Raw genomic sequence first — 24574 nt, 5'->3', positions numbered from 1 at the left:
TGAGTTACTCTCCCTTGCTTATTTAATACTTTCTGTCTCATTCCAGCAATAACCGGGTATATACACGTTGATCCCATTTTACAAGGGAGAGAGCTAAGGCCTGTAGAGATGAAATAGCCTATTCAGGGTGATATCAATGGTGAGAGGCGTAGTTGGTGTTTGACATGAACTCCAGAGTGGGGGCTATTAACCACTATCCTCTACTGTCTCCAATGCAATAAAAAAGAAAGCAACAGAGCAACCTATGCATGCTAAGCAGGGCTGGCCCCGGCAAGAGCATCATTGACAGTGGGATGTTCAGTCCCTCCCGGGATCAGTCATGTATCTCTCTTGCTTTTCACACAGAGCAATTCAAACATTTGCTTTGGAATGTGAATGGCCCCCTGAGAAGTCAATCCACTTATCCCCCAAAGCTTTGTCCCCTCACAATGTCACCCTTGAGAAATAAAAGATGGGTTACTTTTCCTCTGTCGGGGGCAGCATCAGCTGAGGAGGCTCCATAACTTCTTTTGGTCTTTGCCCTAATATTTAGGAAATACAGGAGTGTGTGTGTTAAACAGCCTTCTGGAAAATAGGTCTGTGGATTGTCTAAGTCTGCTGATGTTACTTCGACTATTTGCTTTTCAAATTGATTTTTTGCAGCCAACATTCAAAGGATCAGTAGCTAACAAACTCAAAGCTGGGCTGAAATGGAGACATTCATTTAGTAATTGGATTTTGAAAAATCATAACCTTGGTTCTTGGAAATGTGTGGAGAAGCGTGGATTGGTGACTGGAGGTTAATTCAGTGTCTTCCTTCCAAGCAGTAGGATGTTTGTGATTGGAGGGCGAAGCGAATCTAAATTAAAATATGTTTCTTGCATATTTTAAAGTGGTCAGAATTCAAGGCGATGACAGCTTTTTAAGGCATTTAAAATTTTTTCACCACCTCTGTTGCTTGTCAGTGAGTCAGATTGAGTAGTTGTATTATTCTCTACTGTTTTGCTCTAAAACCAATATTTATCTTAAAAAGATGAAACATTATGTAATTTGATGTGCTATATTTAATAGGCATCTATTAATAGTCTACAGAATTGTTAGAGGTCCATTTCTCTTTTGTTGTCAGGCTGCAGGTATATTTCCATAGTTTTATTCCCACTTTTTTATGTTTGATCAATATGTTTTCAGGCCATGCTTCCCGACACAACTCACATAAAAATGTAGGCTTTTGTGATTCTAATGAGATAGGACCTGCTGATTTCACCCTCTTGTCTGCCCTGCCTCTGACCAGACACTCCTAATTTGATTGTGCCTTGCTGGGCAGCATTATGTAAGCTATGGAAATTAAATAAATGTATGCAATTGACATTAAACTTACAACACTTCCAGTGGAGAATGAAATAAAGATATGTCACTAGAATATAGATATCAGAAATGAAATATTAAAGGTCTTAGTACTTTTGACTCTTTGACAATTGCCAGCTTTCAATTTCTTTCCATTGAAAACAAATGCAGCAATTTATAGATGCAGATAGCCTGAATATTTGTAGAGTTGTTAAAAGGCATTTTAAGGAACATCTATTAAACATATTTCTGGTTTAGACACTGTGCTTGCTATGGAGGATACAAGATGTTTATTTGCAGGGAAAACAGAATTATGACTGATAAGGACAGGAGGCAGGGAAATTCTGGGCAGAGGAGGGTGGATCCCCGGTGAGGGCCCTCCCCTCAAGCCAAAAAGCCTTATACCATGGCCCAAAGTGGGAACATGCATTCCTGTTTTCCTGCTCCAATGTTGCCTTTTCCAAAACTACCCATTGCTTGCCCTGCCCGCCATCCTGTGCCATAAAAACCCCAGGCTTCACCTGTGGAGAGCAGAGGAGAAGAGGAGAAGCAGCTGGACATCGGAGAGAAGCAGCTTGACTTCAGTGGGACGGCTTGATGGTGTTGCTTTGGAGAGGAGTCCAGCCGGGGACAGCCATACTCCGGGGAAAGATTAGATTCCCACTCCAAGCCCTTTTCAGCTCCCCTTCCTGCTGAGAGCCGCTTTCATTGTCAATAAAATCCCCCACATTTACCTTCTCCAATTTGTTCATGTGACCTCATTCCTCCTAGAGGCCAGACAAAAATTCAGGTGCGGGTGCAAAAGGCTGCCACACCGACACTTCACTGAGCTGTTAACAAAAGGCTGCCACACTGACCCTTCACTGAGCTGTTAACACTTAAGCCACCCACCGATAGCAAAGCTAAAAGAGCATTGACTGTAACCCTCCTACTGGGGCTTCAGGGGTCGTGGGCACCCCCCTAGATGCTGCTGCGGGGCCACACAGAGTTTTGCTCCTGTTGGTACCAAAAAGCACTCGCCCCAGCTCCTGCATCTGCTCACCTGCGCTCCCCCTCCTGCAAAGGGTGGAACACAGTGGGACCGAGCGAGTGGAGTCCATCCCTGCTGGCGCCGAAGCAGCCCGCTAGTTCTAGCACTTGCCGCTAGTTCTAGCACCTGTGCACTCCAGTTCCCTTCCGCAAAGGGGTCAGAGAAATTTCCTGCTTCATGATCATAATACCATAAATTGTGCAAAAAATAATCTCTGTGCTAATTTATGGATTTTAGACACAAGTGATGTCCTAATAGATGACCCTATGGTAGAATGATTAAATTGTTTCTTAGATTTAGAAAGGTTGTAGAGCAATTTTCATGGATAAAAGATTGTGTGGCTCCCTATGGTGTAGCTAAAGGGTGAAAATGTAGGCAACAGCATGTTTCTTCTCAATGTGTCCCAATCCCTGTCTGCTGTCTGCTGCCTTTGGTCCCATCTGGACTCTGACCTAATCCATCATATTCTTGCTTGACACATGTCAGAGACTTCTAAGTGGTCTCCTTTCTTCAACCTATGCCCTCTACAGTCTTCTCTGATCAGCAGTGAAAATCTTTCAAAGCATACAAATCGAAATTGTTGGTTCCTTCATTTATAGCTGAGTAGTATTCTACGGTATATATTGCATATACTGCATTTTATTTATCCACTCTTTGGTTGATGGTCATTTGGGTTGGTTCCATATTTTTGCAATTGCAAATTGTGCTGCTATAAACGTGCGTGTGTATCTTTTTCACATAATGGCTGCTTTTCCTATGGGTAGCAACCTGGGTGGAGTTGGAGACCATTATTCTAAGTGAAGTAACTCAGGAATGGGAAATCAAGTATTGTTTGTTCTCCCTTATAAGTAGGAGCTAAGCTGTGAGAACTTAAAGGGGCGTAAGAATGATATCATGGATTTTGGGGACTCGGGGGGATGGGTGGGACGAGGGTGAGGGATAAAAGACTACACGTTGGGTACAGTGTACGCTGCTCAGGTGATGGGTGCACCCAAATCTCAGAAATCACCACCAAAGAATTTATCCATGTAACCAAAACCACCTGTTCACCCCGAAAACTATTGAAATAAAAATAAAATTGTTGATTCTTGATTAAAACCGTCCGTGATTTGCAACCACGGGGTTTAGAGCAAAACCCCAAATCCTCCGTGTTGCTCAGCGTGTGCGCTGCTGTTCCTCTCTCTGACATCTCCTGTGGTTCCCCATCACTCACAGCATCCCTGCCTCATTGCCCTCTCCTGTTCCCCACACATGCCAGACTCCCTTCTGCCCAGGGCTCTTCCATCTAACTGGGAGGCTCTTCTCCTAGGTCCCTCCCTATCTTGGCTACCTGTCATTTATGTCAATTGCCAACTCCTCAGAAAGAATCTTGACTCCACGAGAGCAGAGACCAGTGTCTTGTTCCTTGGTAAGTCATCATACCCTGGCATAGTGTCTGGCACGAATTTATGCTCAAAATGCTTGTTCACTGCATGAGTCAATCAGCCCATCCTGTAGTTCACATTTCTCCCTCCCTGAAATAAGCTTAGTCATACTTTGCTTAAATATTTTGTGTGCCAAAGTCTTTTTGAATACTTGAGACATCCACGTTGATTTTTCTTCTACTTTCAGTTTGATGTTCTGTATTTATAGCTATATCTCTATATCTCTTCTGCTGAAAAATCATGATTATTTCCTTTGAAAAATAGTTGAGTGGAGATCAGAGGGTCATGGGTTTATTCTTTATGTTTCTTACAATTCTGTGCAAGCAACTAAACAATATGCATTTGAAGATGTAAATATATAAAAGACAAAATCCCTACCCTCACAAAGCTTCGAATCTGATATTTGGAATTGATCCCAGGGGAATTTGTGAGCTCACAGGCAATAGTAAGTTAAATGGAGAATGCTAGAGCTCTCATAGGCTACCTTTCAGGAACGTCCAATTCCAGGAGTCCGTGCAAGGAAGAGAGAAAACAACAATACTCCTTTTCACCCACATTCCTACTCTTTGCCACAGCTTTGTATCCCTGGCTGTTGATGAATTCAGAGATTGCACCATTTCAGTGCCTTGGTTTCCCTCATGTTCAAGCTTGTGTACATCCCCTGTGCCCCGAGTGGTTGGGCCAGGATGCCTGGGTGGGGGCCTTGTCCAAGGGTTCTGGTCGGTTGAGTGCGGAGGTTTAACCTTCTCTTCTGTTTTCAGAGTCCTGCCTTGTCCAGCCTGCCCTCTCAACTGAAAGTTTTTTGGCTGGGCCTTCAAAGGGCCCCTCCTCTGTCCTGCAGCAGCCTCCTTCCCTGCAGGATCCAGCTGCTGTGTATTGCTCCGGAAACCCAGTTGCCCCTGCCTCATTAGCATTTCTCTTCCCCCAAGTGTGATGAGGCATCTGGTGTGGTCCTCATGCCCTCTCTTTGCCCTGGTAGCCTCTACTTCGTTCAGCTCTGTTATGCTTTGTCCTGTTGATGAAATTTTGGGAGGGAGCTGATATAAACTCAGGGATTCTCTCCTGGTTTGCCAGACACCTCTGGGATGGTTTGTAACTCATTTCTCTGGAGGAAAGTGGCCCTTCTTGAAATGGATAGGACTGAGGTTTTGGGAAAGAGAATTAACTATTATTTGTACTTTCCATTTAATTCGAGCAAATAGAACTTCGCTCTTTCTGTAGATTAAGAGACAGAATTTTAGAGATGATCTAAGTGCAATGTTTCCATTAACTAAGGGGAAACAGAGGCTCAGAAAGGAGATAAAATATCCTCGAGGTCACAAAGCTTGTCTGCTGAGCTGGTGCTAGAATTCAGAGATGCTCTAATGCCATCGGTGACATGGGAAGGTCCTTTCAAAGAAAAACATTCTTTTTCCTTCTCTCCTTCCTATCTTCTGCCTACTTCCCTTTAGTCTGTCCTCCCTCCTGACTTTGATCAACTGTAAGAAGCCAAAATGTTAATATCTATAAATTAAGGGTCAAAACAGAATAAATGAAGGAATTTCAGAGTAGCATGGTTCACATTTTGGCAGGGGGATAGAAATTATAATGAGGAGGGTGAGTGGCATTTTCTTGGTTGAATTTCACCTGATTTGGGGCAAAGCTTTTCACAGCCCCCAGTGCTCTGCACAGACCCTCTCACTGCACCAGCGGGGATCCTGGTGGCCTCACAGCCCCTCATCATTCTGCAACTTGCCCGTCACATTCCGATGCCCCTGGAGCTCATGCTATCACTGTTTCTCTGCATGCTCTCTTTGTATCGCCTTCCCCTTCCTCTTCCCTTCCCTTTTTGAGACAGAGTCTCACTCTGTTGATCAGGCTGGAGCACAGTGGCACTATCTTGGCTCACTGCAACCTCCACCTCCTGGGTTCAAGCGATTCTCCTGCCTCAGCCTCCCAAGTAGCTGGGATTATAGGCATGTGCCACCAAGCTCAGCCAATATTTGTATTTTTAGTAGAGACGGGGTTTTGCCTTGTTGGCCAGGCTGATCTCGAACCCCCGACCTCAGGTGATCTGCCCGCCTCGGCCTCCCAAAGTGCTGGGGTTACAGGCGTGAGCTATCATGCCCAGCCACTCTCTCTTTATTTCTTATGGCAACATGAAACCATCCAGTTGGATGAAGAGCATTTCATGCCCCTGGAGTGTGGGAAGAAACACAACATTACACGTATTACCCATGAAGGTTCGTCTTTGCTCCTTTCAGGAAGCTGATTAATTACAGTCCCTTTTCTGTATGGTTTTTTTTTTTCCCTTGTGACAAAACCAGGCCCCATTCTCGCCACGAGGTGTTACCTCCCTTGTGCATTTGTATTGCTACTGGGCCTTATGGGGCCACTGCTGTGGAAGCTCAACTCCACACCCACAGTACAGGGTCTCGTTGGAGCCTAGATTTAGACAGAGGAACCTAGAGCTTCTGCAGGTCTAGGCAGGTTGGATGTGGACCCCAGGGCTGCTGCAGCTCCCATAACAGGAGCAAGGGAAGCTGGTGGGCATCCAGCCCTCCACCTGGAGGAGGCAGGGCAGCATGAGCCTCAGAGGAAGAGGGAGTGGTGGACATAGCCCAGGCCTGGGGGGCGGAAGGATGCTGAGCTGAGAGGGGCACAAGCTGGGCCTGGCACCATGCATTTGACACACAGTCATTTGAGTAGCCACATTTTGCTATCACCTTGATCAGCTATTTCTTAGGAATTCTGATTTATAAAGAAAGGGAAGAGGGCTGGTTAAAATTTAGAAAACAAAAAACTGCGCCAATCATAAACTGCTATTTCGAGTGATAAAATTATTTTTTATGTGATATTTATGGTGGCACTTGGTTTAAAGAGTTGGCTTAAATACTGACCACAAGAGAGAGTCAGGTGGTCCCTTTTGCCAACATACATTCCATATAAGGTGTTGTATAATATAGCTCAGGCTGCTGAAACAAAAATATGATAGACTGAGTGACTTAACAGAAATTTATTTCCTCACAGTTCTAGAGACTGGAAGTTGGAGATCTAGGCACCAGAAGGGTTGGTTCCTGGCTGGGGCTGTCTTTCTGGCCTGCATTTCAAAGGCCCTCACACAAACACCACATGAGGAAAGCTATAAATCTAAACAGACTCTGTGGTTTCTAAAAGTTACTTGGTTTAGTGCATACAATGTTCATTGACAAATTTGTGAAGTGAGGGAATGATGGTGATTGGAATCAAGAAATAACGTTGATTTAGCATGTACTGTGCACTAGGTGATCCTCAGGGTATCTTAATCCTTACAAATCCCGCAGAGGTAGATTTTATTATTTCTATCCTACCTGTGAGACAGCTCAAGTCCTAAAGCTATAAAAATGCAAACATCAAACCCAGTTAGTGGCAGAGTTGAGATGGGAACTCGGTAGCAGCAGTGGTTCTTAGAGTCTGATACTAAGTAGAGCAAGGAGTACATCAGGCTGAGGATGACCAACCTGGCTGAGAGCTCCCCGAAGGCCAAGGTGCTGTCTGCTTGGCTCATTGCTGCAATCCTGGCCCCTAGGATGGCGCCTACACACGGCAGCACTCAGTGGTCTTCAGCATAGGAGCCCACTGATCCCAGCTGGTGCAAGGGAATTAGGAAAGTTGAATTTTAATATGAAAGCTCATGATTGTGAAAGTTCGTGATATGTCGATGGCAACAAAAATAAATGTGCCACTGAGTGGGCCCAAAGAAACACCCTCAGGCCTCATGAAATTCACACTGCTGATTTTTAGCCTTTGTTTGCCATTGCTGGTGCCATAGATGATGTTGAGGTTAGACAGAAAGCTGTGGTCCATCCCTCAGAGAATTGCCTGTGTGCATTCAGCGTGACATTTTATATAGAATGGCTTCCTCACCGTGTATGGACAATGGCATGAAAATTACATTCCTCTGCTCTACACCTCAACACTCCCCACTTCAGGGCGGGCCTCCCGGAAGACTGGGAAGGTCAGAAAAGGATGGATCTTCAATTCACCCAGGGGATGCTTCCTGCTAATAGGAAGGAATGGAATGACACACTTTTCAACCGAACAGACTTCAAATAATGTGCTTTCCAAGGAAGGGGAGAGACAAAACAAAGATGAGAGAAAGAGAAAAAGAGATGGAAATTATATGGGCTTTATACATATGGCCAGCACAGATGCCGAAAATGGGCTTACCTTAGCCCTAAGGCATGCAAAGAATCACGTGCTCCGCCTTTTATCTCTGGATTTATGAGAATAAATAAGTCTGAAAAACATTAAAAATAAAATGGATTTTTAAAAGTTAATTTACAAATTGAAAAAAAAATATTTTAAAAATAAGTCAGTGACCTCCACTAGCGTCTATTTGTGGCCCAGAGTGAACGTGAGGTGGGACACATGTTTTGCTTTTTTCTGTGTTGATATTAAGTTTGCACTTAACATTCCTGGAATGAGCTTCCTCCACTCAGAGAGTAGTTTCAGGATTTCAAGATGAGTTTTTCCCACAGAGTGAGCCCTAAATGCCGGCTGGTGGTCTCACCGGGAGATGGCCTCAGTTACCAGGTCTTCCAAAGCTTGTGTCTGTTATTTTTCAGTTGTTGCAGTAGGTGGGTGAAGCCTTTGCTAGTTAATGTCACCCTAAACTTGAAAATCATAACATCATTGTGCTTCTCTGAAATAATAGCTCCAATTTCCAGGGCTCTCGAATCATGTAGGATTTCAAGGGCTTCAATGCTGGAAGAGGGAACAGGATGGGAAAAAAACAACCATAAAAGATCAAATTCTGTTCAAATTACTCAAAGATGTGATGATCGTTTAGAATGGTGTGGCTTGCTCAGAGACCTTCAGATAGAATTAATGACCCTTTCTGCCACACAGGCAGAAGTGATCTTTGCTCATATGTGGGGACACACCTTACAGCGAGCAAGCATTTAGCCAGTCGCTAAATATCACGGATATTACTCGTGCTTACACGCTGGTCTAGTGCCATCCACTGTCTTCATTTTCCATAGATCTCAAATAGAATATTCGGGCTCAAACCAAAATATTCTAAAGTGCAGACGTTCTGAACATCTGGTTCCAATGGAAACACCTATCAGATCTTGAATAAATGAGGCCACTTTTCCCAACTGCATGTGTCTCTTCAGCACTCCCTCTGCACATTAGGGCTCTACAGTGAAAACAGGTAAGCCTGGAATATAATTCTGGTTTGTTCACACGTAGATCCTGTAAGGAAAGAGGCAAGTCCAACACCATCACATGGGAGTGTTCTAAGAATACTGTAGGAGGATGTGTATGTAGCAAAGGAATTTATTAATAGTAAAATTATTTGCAGAATTAAGATGATATTTATAACCATATTATTGACCATTTGTGTCTCTGAACATGAGACTTTTTCTAGTGTGTTTCCAACCCTCTGACCCTCCGAAGGTAGATGGATGCTCAACACTGTTAACTTACCTGCACATTCCGAATTGATTTAAGCTGATTCTGGGGCTCTCAGGGTTGTACATTTAAAGAGCTTTGGAAAGAGATCTGTGCATCTAAAAGTGGTGGCAATTCTTCCTCTAAAGCACTTGCATTAATGTTGAAATCCTAGTGCTTCAAGAGCCTGAGAAATTGCAGCTATTGTTTCAGAGAAGCAGAATGATGTTATGATTTTTAAGTTTAGGGCGACGTTTACTAGCAAAGACTTCACCAACCTACTGCAACTACTACAAAAATAACAGACACAAACAAGAAGACTCCAGCTCTGAAAATATGATTAGGGGTTTATCATGAACATGACTTGAGCCATATTACAGAGAGCCTGTCTCCTTCTCAGAATATTGAGAAGGAAAAAAAGTGTTAAGGTGCCACTTCTCTGCCTCCCATGCCTCCAGGGGAGGCTGTGTGACTTACCTGGATGTATCCGGAATACACCTGTGTGACTTACCTGGATGTATCCTGAATACACCTGTGTGACTTACCTGGATGTATCCGGAATACACCTGTGTGACTTACCTGGCTTTATCAGGAATACACCTGTGTGACTTACCTGGATTTTCAGGAATACACCTGTGTGACTTACCTGGATCTATCAGGAATACACCTGAGCTTCCTTTTCCCTTCCTTTTTTCCCACTGGCTGGGGCACAGGCGGGATGGGACTGAGGCCAGGCGCAATTTTAGGGCCCTTGCAAGCATTGTGTTACTTAATTCTCATGATATCCCATAAGCCAGGTACAATCAGCTGCCACCCCCACGGGCAACCCACCACATTTTTACAAACACAGACAGAGGCACGGAAAGGTAACTCAACTTGTCTAAGATCAAACTGCCACAAGATAGTAGTAGAAGCAGTACTCCAAACCAGGGTTTCCAATTCCAGAGCCCACGGTCTAAAACACAGTTGAACATCTCCTGATCCGAAAAACTGAAATCCATCATGCTCCAAAATTGGAAACTTTTTGAGTGCCGATGTGATGCTCAAAGGAAATTTTCAATGGAGCCTTTCAGATTTTGGATTTCTTGGATTAGGGATGCTGAACCAGTAAGTGTGATGCAAATATTCCATAATCTGAATAAAATCGAAAACACTTCTGGTTCCAAGCATTTCTGGTAAAGGAAACTCAGCCTGTACTATGCTATATGTTTTCACATGTCTGTTCTTACATTGGGGATCATATGAGACATTAACCTCATCATGAATGCTCCTCCATCCTGTTTTCCGAGAGTTAATATTGCATTACATACGAGGTTGTGTGCAGAAAGGGTAGCATCTTGAACTTCGTAAAAAAATTCAAGGTCTCCTGTCTCCAGTGTAAATGTGACTGCTAATTGCCAAACAGGATCTTTTCTCATATTTTCTTTAATAAGTTAACTCCCAAATTTTAGCTGGGCCCATGGATGCCCAGCTAACAATTACAGTTCCCAGCCTCTGTTGGATCTCAGGGAAGCCATGCTGCAATTAAGCTGTTGCCAATGTGATGTGAGAAGCAACCCATGTACTACTTAGGCCTTTCCTTTAAGAAGATGAAATGTGTGTTCTCTGGTTCTTTGCTTCCTACAGGCTGGGATGTAGATGTGATAGTGGGAACCAAAGCAGCCACTTTGGATCCAGAGGTAGAAGCCATATGTTGAGAGTTTCAGAACTGCCCTACTAGGCCAGGACTGTCTACATGAGGGGGAAAAAAGAACAGTAAACCTGTGTCTTATGTAAGCTATTGTGTTTTTGGATCACCTTATTATCATTTTAAGTTGACAAATAATTATTGTATACATTTATAATATACAACGTCTTTGAAATATGTTACAATCACTTGTTTATGGTACCCCAATTAACATACTGAGAAACATGTCTCATACCTGACCATCATCAGAGTTTTCTCAGCCTGCCTTGCAGTGCCTGTCTGATTTGGTGTTTAGAACTATTTCTATGAAACACAAGTCAGAAATCTTGTGACACAACCATAGATTAAGACAGATGAACCACCTAAACATTTATGCATAAAGAGCCAAGAAGAAGAGATGTGGCGGTTTCTGTACTGTTAGCATCAGTACAATCATTAAGAGACTTGAAACCAAACTCTGCTCTTAGGATTTTATAGATTTAAAATATATATTTTGCAACAAAGCTTTTGATGGCATAACTCCTTGTCATTCACGTTGTGCCCCCAAAATATGCCTTTGAGCCCACAGAGCTCAAGCTGCTGTCACCTCCCAGCAGAGAGTGGCCAGACAACGCAAGTCATCCTCTCATTTATGGATTTAGGAGCTGGTTAGAAATTAATTTACTACGAATGTTCCTGACTATGGCTGTTACTGGAATACTGCTAAGTTCCCTGTTAATCAGCTCTCCCCCCAGAAACATGGTTATTAACATCCCTTTGCTGTAGATCAAAGAGAGATCCCAGCCACTGTTTCAATTTTCTCTTCAATTTAATGATGGTAAAAAGGCACCAGATGAATAGCCCTGAGGTCCTTTTCTGTTATTTATCTATGCAGCAGGTACAGGGGGCTTGTGGTAGCCTGAAATTCATCAATTACAGATATTTCCTGTAGCATAACTATCTGTGTCTTTGCCCCCCCTTCCCACGGGTCATAAACTCAAATGCCCTCAAAGCCAGGCAAGTAAAGCAAAGTTTGGTGAAGCAGCCAGGTGGCAGCAGGGTCTCCACAGAGATGCCTCCTGGCTGGAAGTGACAGCTGCCCCTCAGCTACCACAAAGGTCGCTATCCAGGAATGAGGGCTCCGGGTTCCTGGATCTTCCTCTCTCCTGAGGACAGGTAGATGTCGAGATTTCTATGCAAAAATCTCCCATTTTAAAAGGTAAATAATTTCCACAAAAGATTTAAAAACATTTTGTGACCCCTCACCCCCCCTCACCAACAAATTCTGCAAGCTAAGCCAAAGCCCTGAGTGTCCTCTTTCAGACATCTCTACTCGCCTGTTCATGCTCGGAGGGGGAGAGTCAACGCTGTCCACAGTGCCCAGCACACAGCGGGACGGGGAGATCAAACTATGTCTTTCAAGTGAGAAACCTCAAAGACAGAAAAGCGACCAGTCCTCAGGCTTGGATGGTTTGGGCGAGACACATCTCAATGCCCCTTTGTGGGTGGGTGTGGGAGAAGTGTCTTAGTTGAAGCTAAGAAGGCTGCTCTTAGCTTCAGGCTGTGGAGTCGGCTCTTCACACTCCTAACTGTGAAACCTGGGGCAGTTAGTCTTCTGGGCTCCTGATTCCTCATGGATGAAATGGGGCTGACAGTGCTTTTTCGGAGGATGGTCGTAAGGATTTCTGGAGCCAATGCGTAAAAGCACGTTCGTAATAATAGTAGTGTGCTTTACCTGCAGATTCTTTTAATTATGGTCCTCGGAGCTCAGTTCATTTCTCTCTGTCTTCCCCAGATGGCATAGAGACCTTAAGGCCGTCATGAGTTTGCGTGGGGAGGCGACCCCTTAAATCCTGTTCCCATAATAAACCATAAGTAAGGAGACTTGCCAGAACATGAGCTGTGTCTAAAAATGGGTGGGGCCTGACTGTGGAGGAGCCTTCTGATGGTCTCTTCCAATACCTGCTCTTCTTCCTTTAAAGAAACAAAAGAAACAAACAATAAAAACCCAAAACAACAACAAAAACCTGGGCCGGGTGTGGTGGCTCACACCTGTAATCCCAACACTTTGGGAGGCTGAGGCAGGCAGGTGGCTTGAGTCTGTGAGTTTGAGACCAGCCTGGGGCAACATGATGAGACCTCATCTCTACAAAATATTAGCTGGGCATGGTGGGTGGACACCTGTAGTTCCTGCTACTTGGGAGGCTGAGGTGGGAGGATCACTTGAACCCAGGAAGTGGAGGTTGTAGTGAGCAGAGATAACAACACCATTGCTTTCCAGCCTGGGCAACAAAGTGAGACCCTGTCTCAAACAAACAAAAATCACTGAGCACATGGCCAGCTGGAATAAAAGCTTCATTTCCTGGTGCTCCTTGTAGCTGGGTGTAGCCGTTCTACTCTGCATGTTAAAGCATCAAATGGGGCTTTCCAGATGGATCCTTCCTAAGGCTTTGTATCCTTCCTGCTGGGTGGATTTGGAATGTGATGTCTGGAGCTGTTGCAGTCGCCTCGTTGTATGAGAATTGTAAGGACAATGACGGAAAAAGAGGCAAGGGGTCAGGCTCCCTCCCAGCCATGGAGGCACAGTTCTAGCCCAGGAGTGCTTAGCACTAGATAGTATTTACATGAGAGAGAAAGAAATTTTTATCTTTTTTAAGCTGCTCTTCCGTTTTGCTCACATAGCCTTTATCATTGTCCTTTTATTCACAAATCCTGAGGCTGTTGCCACATGTGAGGTAAGCAGCTATATAATGGTGATGGAAAAGTCCAGATGTGGCTAGTAGAGACATAGAAGAATACCTCTCTCCCAAGACAAAAAGCAAAATAATATAGAAAAGTTTAAGCACCACAGTATTAGGATTATAGCAGCTCCCTCCATATTGCATCCTACCCAGGTAAGTCAAAATACAACCGTGCCGGGGTCAGAGTTCAAGCTACGATTATTGTTTACAGTCACCAATTCCAAACATGTTTTTAGCGTCAAAGTCTCAGATTGTCTAAAATTATCCCAGTGCAACAGCAACTTGCAAACAATTTTCTAAAGCAGCTTCAATGCTCAGGATGACTGTGCCCGGTGGTGGAAGAGAGCCGAATTGATGTGTGCCCGATGGTGCCAAGTGCTCACGCGTCTTTCGGGAGTCACAAACAGCTGGAAAGAACGGCTGCAGAGTCTCCAGATGCATTTTTCTCGTCCATCGGCAGCTGCATTGAATCCAGATCAGTGCAGGTTATGAAGCCTTTTATAGGACTGAGCTAAAAGTATACCCTGGGTTGTTGGAGCATCAGGTGTGGGAATGATATCATCAGTGAGGTATCAGAGTTGGGCTGGCATAGTAAAATCAGGAAAATTTTGAAATTTAAAGGGGGCAATTTCTGGTAATTTTTTTAAAAGAATGGTGGAAATAAAAAATATTTGTGTTTATTTTTTTTTCTGATTCCTTCTTTTCTTAGATTGTTAAAAATTATATAAGGGCAAAGAGTGATTTTTTTTTTTTTTTTTTTTTGAGACAGGGTCTCACTCTGTTGCCCAGGCTGGAGTGCAGTGGCGTGATGATGGCTTACTGCAGCCTTGAACTCCTGGGCTCAAGTGATCCTCCTGCCTTAGAAGTAGCTGGGACTACACACCTAGCTATTTGTTTATTTTTATTTTTTGTAGAGATGTGCTATGTTGCCCAAGCAGGTCTTGAACTCCTGGGCTCAAGCGATCCTCCCACCTCTGCTTCCCAAAGTGCTGGGATTACAGGGGTGAGCCACCGTACCCAGCCTAGAGTGATTTCTGATCTGTTATTTAAAATTTATTTTTTGAATTAAATGAAATTTATTTGTGTTTGAGATTTTTTTTGTTTTATATGTGAGGTGCTCTTGGCAGTAATTGATAATGCTTGTGGTTTGTAAAGGGGTGGTAAAAAATTGGTACATGATAAGAAAAGAGGAAACTCCTCTGAGTTGTTCTATAAGGTCCACACAGATTACCATATATACATGGTAAGTGGTTATTCTCTTTATGTTTCCAGTAAACCCCTGATCATATTTCCAGAGCTGGGTTCTTCTTGTATGTGTCTGTTATTATTTCTGCAGTAGTTGCAGTAGCTTGCTGAAGTCGCTGCTTGGATGCTAGGAGCCAGGATGAAGTAGGCCTGGTGGCTGTTCTGGTACAACAAGGAAGGTGTTAAACAGAGGTTGGGAAAGTAGGAGCTTGCAGCCTGAATCTAGCTCACAAGTGGATTCTGTTCTTCCCGCGCAGTCTGTTTTAAAGTTTGGATTAATCGCTAATTTAAAAATTATAGGTGAAATCACATAGAAAAAAATGGGTGTCTGGCTTCTTGATAACGAGTAGGGCTGAGCCCCAACTTTCCTCTGAGACAGGGTGTGTGCCCTAATTCTCAGCACCTCCTGCCTGACTCGCTTTTCACCTTCGTGGTATCAGACCACCCTTGAATCACCACTCTAGGAGAAAGAGTTTCCTATTCCTGGTTAAATAAATGTCATATGAAATAACAGTAACAAACATCACAAGTGGCACTTTGCCCTGGGGAAGGTTTACAATTTATAGACCCAGCTGCTAACAACCCTCAGCCATTCTCTAGGGTTTTCTAAAGTGACTAAATCAAATATATATGGTGCAGATATTTAACAACACCTTTGTTAATAAAAAAGAACACATTTCAGAGCCTCACTCTGTTGTTGGAAATGATGCTATTCAAATATACAGATTTATTTTCCTACCCAAAGGTGTAGATATTGATTAAAAACAGCTAAAGAAGGAACAGATTTTATGGTAAAAGATGTCTTTTTTTCCTCCTTAAGAGGAAGGGATTTTTCTTTCTTTTTTTTTTTTTTTTTGAAGCCCATTATTTAAAAATGTAGCTACAGACCTGACATGTCGTTCCCACTATTTCTTTCCTAGTTAAGATGCTAGAACTTGCATACATGGTTAAGGAACACAGTCTTTCGTTGCTGAAGTATTCAATTTAAATATGTTTATCACCAGGTGTGTTACTGCTTGAAAAAATGGATTAAGCAATTTTTCCAAAATACAAGCAGCAAAGTAGAGATGTGATTTCTTTGTGTTGTATGAAGAGTAAGGGGTGAATATGTGGCTTTTTCCTTTTTACTAGTAGTCAACCACTGGTCCCTGAGAAAGAACCAGAAAAGAGTTGCCTTGGAAAATTGGGGTGAGGGTGGGTGACAATGAATATCTGACAAATAAAATACAGCATCATTGGAAGGGGCTGAGTTTTTCTGTTTTAACTTCCAAAAAAAGCTTCCCAAGTGGCAACTTCCGTCAAATCTTTTCAGCAGTCGGCCTTAGAACCCGCAGCTAGCAGAGGGATTACCTGTACACACAGGGGCAGTGTTTACTCTCACCTTGTATCTCATGCTTTTTGGGGTTTACGTCCATGTGGTTATGGAGCAATTGGCATCATGGATGAGGTTCCAGCATTTACAGCCCAGGATTACCATCTCTATTCTGGACTTCTTTCTCATGATTTTGCTTTTAGGCGACAAAAGGGATGAAGATAGACCCTTTTCCAGCCTTCCTGGAATTATTCGGTTGAAATCACCAGCACAACACAAATTCATTACAGCTCGATTTGAAGGCTCATTAGTTGCTGAATCTTGTTTTTTCGCCAAGACAGAGGAGAATGTTTTTTTCTTACTATTGAAGCAGGATAGCCTCGGGTGCTGATTATCAAATGGATAGATAGATTGGTACATAAAATTCCTTATTGGTAGATGATTGATAGAATCCTTTACAGTTAAATAGATAAATGAATAGATAATTATATTTTCACCATATTTGGGACTCTGGAATTATGGCAGGTGCATATTTGTGTGCAACAAATGTAATACCTATAGGTGCTGGTCTGTGGGGACAGAGTGTAGCAGGAGGGGCCTGGGAGGCAGGAATAAAATCAGAACCCTTTTAACAGGTTGCAACTGGATGCCATTTATGGCGGTTTTATCCTTTTCTCTTCCTTGATTTTCTCCTGCATTTTTCTGTTTTTATTTATCTTCTGGCATCCCTTCTACAGACCACTGGTTGCTTCCATCCCTTTGTTAATTGGCCTCAGTTTCTGTCACAGAAATGCTAACGGATGCAGAAATGTGACAGCCTCGAAAACTGCAGCGACACTCACCAGTGAACAGGGGCGATTTGTACTTTTCTCTGGCAGCTTGAGAGGGGCCTCTGCACAGTGCTGGTGGCTCTCCCATGCCTGGTTCTGGAGGAGCAGGAAACTCACTTCGGTAGGAGACTCGGCAAGGTCGCTGCTTGTCATCTGCAGCTGGGGTGGCATTCTGCCCAAATGTTTGATATTTCGTGGTGTTCTTATTGACATCCAAAGCCTTACTTGCAGAAAATCAGGAGTGGCATGGATAGGAAAGAGAAGGAATACCTTGAATAAATACACGATAAAAATCAGAATCAATAGCAACACTTTTAATGATTAAACAGCGAAAGAATACATCTTTTCCTCTTTAGATTATTACACTTTTATGTGGATTAAGGCTAGGCATGTATTGAGATTGTTTTGTGTTTTAAGAAAAACCTGAAGAAAGGAAACGATACTTCAAATAAATGTCTCTAACAATAATGGTTAACATTTCCCCAGTGCTTCCTGAAGGCCTGACGTGGTTCTCTGCCCCTGATTTGTCCACACTTACTGAATCCTCACGCTTCTGTGAGGTTGGTGCTGTCATCATCTCCATTTTGCAGCTGGGGAAACTGAGTCACAGATCCATTACTCAGCGTGTCCAAGGTCATGCTGCCGAAAGCGGTAGACTGGTTAGAATCCCACCAGACTGACTGTAGAGACTAAGCCAGGGACAGTTTTGGTGCCATATGGTGTCTTCATTTTTGCCTAATCCTTTGCAGTCTTGGTCCACATCTGTGCATTTTGCCTCATAGCTGTGACCATTGTGTACAGGAGCTTTCTGCTTTTGTTCATGTCACATTCTATCAGAGACTTGGTCTTAGTTTCTGCTCTTATTACAATTACTGTGTAACTGTAGCAGTCTTATAATTGGAGTATCTACCCAGGTTACAGTTTGCTCCCTCACTGTTACTACTGATCTCTGGTATTTACTGCCCCATCCCACAACCGACGTGATTGCAACGGGCCCCCCACCTGCTTGATGGAGATGGGCCTTACCTTCGGGTTACACCCGATCCAGGCAGCAGCCATGAAAATCCCTTCCTGGCAAACACAGAGTTGAAACCAAGACAGAGGTTCAGTCACTGTTCCTGAGGTTGGACCCAGGGCAGGTCACCTTGAGATCTGAAGGGTGGGCCCAGGAAGTAGAGGGCGATGAGGACATAAAGAGAAAGAAAAATGAATCCAAGTCCTCAGAGAGGCAGAGATGAAAGACAGAAACTGTATCCCAGTGGCCATGTACAATGTGTTCCCATGTGGCCATGAATAAACTGCCCCTTCTTTGCAGAGGCCTGGGACACACCCCTGGTCAGGCAACACTCCTCTTCCTGTCCTGCAATTCTCATCCACAGAACTGAAAACAGATAGAATTTTACATTTCTGTGTGTGGCTGTTTTAATAGCCCCCTGCTTTTTGGTTCACCATGGTTTCCGCAACCACCGTCTTAGAATATAGTAGCAAACATGTATTCAGTGTATCCTACGTTCCTGGTACCAAGGACCAGGTTTATATGCATTGTCTCATTTAGTAACCAGAGCTGTATATCTTAGCATTCTCATTTAGTGAATGAGAAAATGGAGGCATTAAGAAATTTGCCCAAGTGTTCATGGCAAGTAAGTGGCAGAGCTGGGATTCAAATAAATACCACTCGGTGAGGCACCATGTTCTGTATGCCAGCCCAGGTTGATTTGTGTTACTTCCAACCAAGAATGTCCTGGTGAATATGAAGTATTCTATCCAGTGACGTGCTCTTATTGTTTAACCATTCGCAGACACTTAGGGTGCTCCTATGCTGCCTTGGTCTAGTTAATCCTGCTCTGAGCATCTTTAGCGGTGGAAAAAGATACCCTCAATACGTATCCTCCAGACACGCAAGCCTCTCTCTGTTCTGGGAGAAGTCAAGCTTGTCTCTCCCTCTGGGTTTTTGCACTAATTGTTCCTTTGCCTGGAACATCCTGCTGCTTCCATATCTTCACTCAACCAACCAACCTTTCTCATTCCCAGCCCTCACCTCCAGTGTCTCCAATGAGTGAAGGCTCTGCTGATTCCACTGAAATCACCACCACCACCTTTACCTGCCGCTCGTCTGTCATCTCATGCTATTGTCTTCATGATACGTGGCAGCCTCCACAATTAAGTTGTTGGCTGTCTACCTGTTTGTGTTCCATCTCACTCCATTGCAACGTGTCTGCCTTGCTCACTGCCGCCGCTCTCACACCTGAAGTTTGCATAGCATACAGGAGGCTCACAATGTCGAATGCGCAATGAAGTGAATGACTGTATCTTTTTTAATTTAGCAAATTATTTCATCAGCATGAATCTCTAGGAATGGAATGCCTAAAGGGCATTTGTATCCTAGATCCTTGGGTACGCAGGAGTGGCTGTTGCCCAGAAAAGCAGCCTGTATTTCCCCCTTGCCTGTTCTAACAAACCCCTGACTCTTTCCCTCATGATTTTCTGCTCCGCAGGGATGAAAAGAGTCCTGTTTGCTCTTGCTTCCTTTTCTCAGTGTACAGCAATGAATCTTGCGCACTCTGTCAGCATCTGTGTCTTCTCCATTCCTCAAAGATGCTAAAAAAGATAAACGATATAGGAGGAAGTCCGAGCCAGGAGTTCCCTAAATGCACAGCAGCTTCCGCCCTCACAGGTCCCCAGGACCTGGGCTCAATGAGCTTTGAAAATGGAAGCAAAGCAGTTACACAGTCCTGGGCCTCCGCTGGCTTAGAGGCTCTCTTTTGAGGCTCTGATATGTCCTTTGACTTTCTGTTCTGCTTTTAGAAACATCTAGATGCTGTTATCAGGGGAAATGAAAGAGTAGGAACAGACAATAACTCATGGGTTTGCTGACATGTATGCTGCGGGAGAGCCTTGTTTTCAGGGGACCTTTGCAGACTATGCCACTGGATTTATGACTCATGGGAAATGGAATGCAAATGTTATGTTGATAGGAAGCCCTTTCCAGGAGTCGTGGGCTGGATTTCAGTAGTTAAAATGGAAATACACATTTACTTTCTTTAAAATATGCAACTTGTCCCCCCTATATGATACTGGACTCTTTTTCCAGTTTAAATGACTTAAATTTCTTACTATATATGAAGTCCGCATCATTAAATTAAAAAGATACAGTTTGTCTTCTTACAAGAGTTGTACTTTCTTACTGTAAAGCCCTCAAATTATACTATTGAATTTTTGATGCATATCTTAATAAATTTAAATTATATGTGTATGAAAGTACTCAATGAAAATTCTGTTGCAGCTATGCTTTGGAATGGTGTGCACCTGTTAAAAAATGAGACAGGTCAATAGTTTATCACACAGAGATAGTTTTACAATACATTAAATTTTTTTTAAAAAGGCTTCTGCCACTGTGTGATCCCACTTGTGAATGATAAAAGGCATGCCTCCGGGCAAGTTCTCCCCTAGGGTTGCCACTGGGGGAAATGCAGCACTCTCTGCTTTCTTGGGGGAGATCTCACTGCTGTCCTTTGTTTATATAACTTAGGTTATTTAAGCTTTATTGTGACTCAGTTTCTTTGTCTGTGTAATAAGCATGATAGTACTGACCGTAGAGTTTTTGTGCACATTGATGAGCTAATATTTGTAAAGTCCTAGAGGTTCTGTTAAACTTTCATGCATGTGTATGTGTGTGAATATGATTGACAGGTTTACCTGAATTCTCATAATCAGAGAACCCCACATGTATTCAAAGGCAAGGGTAGTAAACGTCCCGTTGTTAACTGGGATTACCCAATAAAAATGGCTGTCAGTTGCCAAGTGCATTGGATCACTGGAATCACAGGACCATTTTGATACTCTTCTTGCTCTTGAGAGTCTAGATTCTTGGTGTTAAGGAACAAGGTGCCTTTAGCAAACATGAACTCTCAAAATTACTCCAAAGCACTTACATGGCCCCAGTTTGCAAATAGGCAACCGGCAGTGGCAAGATGAATAGCTACATCCGTTCAAGTAGCAATTAAGACCCATTGCTGTGTTTTGTCATGCTAATGTAGTAGCGGATGCTTACCTGGCAATTACTAAGCACCCAGCACTGGTGAAGCAGCTTATGTATGTTATCTCCTGGAATCATCACAGAAGCCCATTGAGGCAGGGACTGTTATTATCCACATTTTACAGACGAGGAAATTGAGGCACAGAGTGGTTAACCCCCTCAAACCTGCACAGTTGGTATGCGGTAGAGCCAGGAATGGAACCACTGTTCTGTGCTGCCTCTCAGGAATGACACGTGCAAAGGCAAGAAGTACATCATCTGCCTGGGGAGTGCCCTCGTCTTAGCGTGGTGAGCATGCTTCATGTACGCACATTCTGCAGACATGAGCTCTTTGGGGAGAGGAATTCAGCCGGAGCCCAAGTGTGGGCTGCACCCTCTTTCTGCTCATGAACACTGGAAGGGGCGCAAGATGGAAGGCAAGAAGGGGTCATGTCCTCAGGGACCTCCGGTCACCTGTGTCTCTCCGAACTCAGTGAGATATGCATATTAACTAAACACAGGACAACTACAGACAGTCCTTGGCTTACGATGGTTTGACTTACAGTTTTTCTACTGTACAATGGTGCAAAAGCAGTACACATTCAGTAGAGACCATACTTCGAGCAGCCATACAACCATTCTGTTTTTCACTTTCAGTACAGTATCCAATACATTTCATGAGCTATTCAAGACTTTATTATAAAATAGGTTTTATGGTAGATGATTTTGCCCACGTGTAGGAAAATGTAAGTGTTCTGAGCATGCGTAAGGCAAGCTAGGCTGAGCTGTGATGTTCCGTAGGTTTGGTGTATCAAGTGCATTTCTGACTTCTGATATTTTCCCCTATCATGGGTTTAACAGGAGGTAGCCCTATTGTAAGTCGAGTGTCATCTATATTTCTCTGATTCTCAGTGATATGTTCCAGTGCCATGTTAGATGAACTGAGAGAATTTCTCTCTCCAATATGGTGCATAAATATGGCTGAAAAAAAAGCACCTTCCCCACTTTCTCAAAAGAATCCTCGGGAGGCATGGTGGCTCACGCCTGTAATCCCAGCATTTTGGGAGGCCAAGGCAGGCAGATCACGAGGCCAGGAGTTTGAGACCAGCCTGGCCAACACGGTGAAACACTGTCTCTACTAAAAATACAAAAATTAGCCAGCTGTGGTGGCATGTGCCTGTAATCCCAGCTACTCGGGTGGCTGAGGAAGGAGAATTGCTTGAACCCAGGAGTCAGAGGTTGCAGTGAGCCGAGACTGCGCCACTGCACTCCAGCCTGGGTGACAGAGACAGACTCAATCTCAAAAAAAAAAAAACCAAAAACAACAACAACAACCACAAAAAACAAAAACAAAGATTCCTATGGGCCCTATGCAGTGGCTCACACCTGTAATTCTAGCATTTTGGGAGATGGGAGGATTGCTTGAGCCAGGAGTTCGAGACCAGCTTCAGCAACAAATCAAGACCCCCCCCCATCTCCACAAAAACTAAAAATAAAAGAACATTCGTCAAGTGCGGTGGCATGAGCTTGTAGTCCCAGCTTTGGTCACACCACTGCATCCTAGTCTCAGCAACACAGCAAGACCTTGTCCTGGGGAAAAAAAAATCCCAGTCTGAGTATATACAATCCTAACTCATAAGCAGATCCTTAGTTTTCTGCTTCCCTGGACAACTATGTGAGTCCTTCACAACTTTGAATATTTTACCCCCTGGATAAACACCCCTTAATAGATTCAAAAATCCTTACCAGTTAAGACCTCTTTCAAGTGCCTGTGGCCAGCACTTGTTTTTAATAGCCTTCCAAGGATTGGTTAACTTACAAGGTAATTCTTCCCCAAGACTCTGTTTTCCTGAGAGTCGGGGCTTTTATCCCTCCCTTCAACAAGGCTGCTTTGGAGGGCAGTATTATGCACGCAGGTATGCAAGAAAGCCTGACCTTCTGATGTTAGGGACTGATACGGTTTGGCTGTGTCCCCACCCAAGTCTTATCTTGAATTGTAGCTCCCATAATTCTTCCGTGTCATGGGAGGGACCAGGTGGAGATAATTGAATCGTGGGGGCAGGTTTTTCCCATACTGCTCTCGTGGTAGTGAACAAGTCTCATGAGATCTGATGGTTTTATAAGGGGTTTCGCCTTACACTTGCCTCTCATTCCCTCTTGCCTGCTGCCATGTAAGGCATGACTTTTGCCTTCTGCCATGATTGTGAGGCCTCCCCAGCCACGTGGAACTGTGAGTCATTCAACCTCTTTTTCTTTATAAATTAGCCAGTCTCAGGTATGTCTTTATTAGCAGTTTGAGAACAGACTAATACAGGGACCTAGGGGAGGGGGGACAAACTTCAGGCTAATGAGTACATCCCTTCCCTCCCTACAGTGAAGCTCTTATAAAATGATGAAATCTTCTCTTCAAACTGTGAGTCTGTAAGCGTGTTCTCCACCATGGCTACAACTGAACGAGCTGGCCTACATGCACCAATCCTACTGTACTTGATGTGGGCTCGAGGAGCTTTTCAAGGATAATTGGAAACAAATGTGATTTTCTCCTTAGCTGGTACCTTTAGAACTGAACTGCCAATATCAGGTGCAATCCCACAGTATCCTAAAAGTTTGTTGAAAAATCCACGATATATCTATATCACCTGATGTATGTAAGAATGCTTTTGGCTAAAAATAGCAGAAAGCCCAATTTATTTGTGGCTTGAGTAAACAGCAGTGCATTTTTCTAACTTAACAAGAAGTCTGGAGGGAGGCTGTTGCCAGCATCGGCAGAGCTGCTGACAGGGCCATCAGGCTCCCCAGCACTGTCCCTGTTTTGGCTCTACCATCTTTCATGTTGATTTCCTTCTCGTCCTGTCATTGTGAAGTCTTGAAGTGGTGATGTATAACTCAGCCCCGTTCCAGGCAGAAGAAAGAGGAAGAGGTGATTCTGTTTTCAATTCTCTTGTACATATATCTAGAAGTAGAACTCCTAAATCATATATTAATTCTACTTTTAATTTTTTAAGGATGGTTCCTTAAATTTTTAAGGAACCGTCCTTAAAAAATTAAAAACCACATTCTCCTCACCACAATGAGATAACTGTCACACCCATTACGATGGCCACTGTCAAGAAAAGAGACGAAGTGATGACAGCAGAAACCTTGCATAATGTTGATGGGAATGTAAAATGGTAAAGCTGCTATGGAAACAATATGGCATTTCCTTAAAAAATTAAAAGTAGAATCAATATATGATCTAGCAATTCTACTTCTAGCTATATATACAAAAGAATTGAAAACAGAATCTCAAAGAGAAATTTGTGCACCTTTATTTTATAGCAGTATTACTCACTGATATGGTTTGGCTGTGTTCTCACCCAAATCTCTTCATGAACTATAGCTCCCACAATTCTCACATGTCATGGGAGGGACCAGGTAGGAGGTAATTGAATCATGGTGATGTGTCTTTCCTATGCTGTTCTCATGATAGTGAATAAGTTTTACAAGATCTGATGCTTTTATAAAGGGAAGTTTTTCTGCACAAGTTCTGTTCACTTGTCTGCTGCCATGTGAGATGTGCCTTTGCTCCTCCTT

The 24574-nt window shown here is 43.4% G+C and overlaps 1 protein-coding gene across 2 annotated transcripts in view; it reads left to right on the top strand.

The window, feature by feature from the left end:
• TMEM132D (transmembrane protein 132D) overlaps positions 1–24574 on the top strand; it is an 824780-nt gene that overhangs the window by 104528 nt on the left and 695678 nt on the right. The gene's annotated exons all lie outside the window — the stretch shown is intronic.

Source organism: Pongo abelii, chromosome 10 (assembly GCF_028885655.2).
Source record: "Pongo abelii isolate AG06213 chromosome 10, NHGRI_mPonAbe1-v2.0_pri, whole genome shotgun sequence".
Taxonomy (NCBI): domain Eukaryota; kingdom Metazoa; phylum Chordata; class Mammalia; order Primates; family Hominidae; genus Pongo; species Pongo abelii.
The sequence above is the reverse complement of the archived record's forward strand: the minus strand, read 5'-3'. Positions and strand labels throughout refer to the sequence as shown.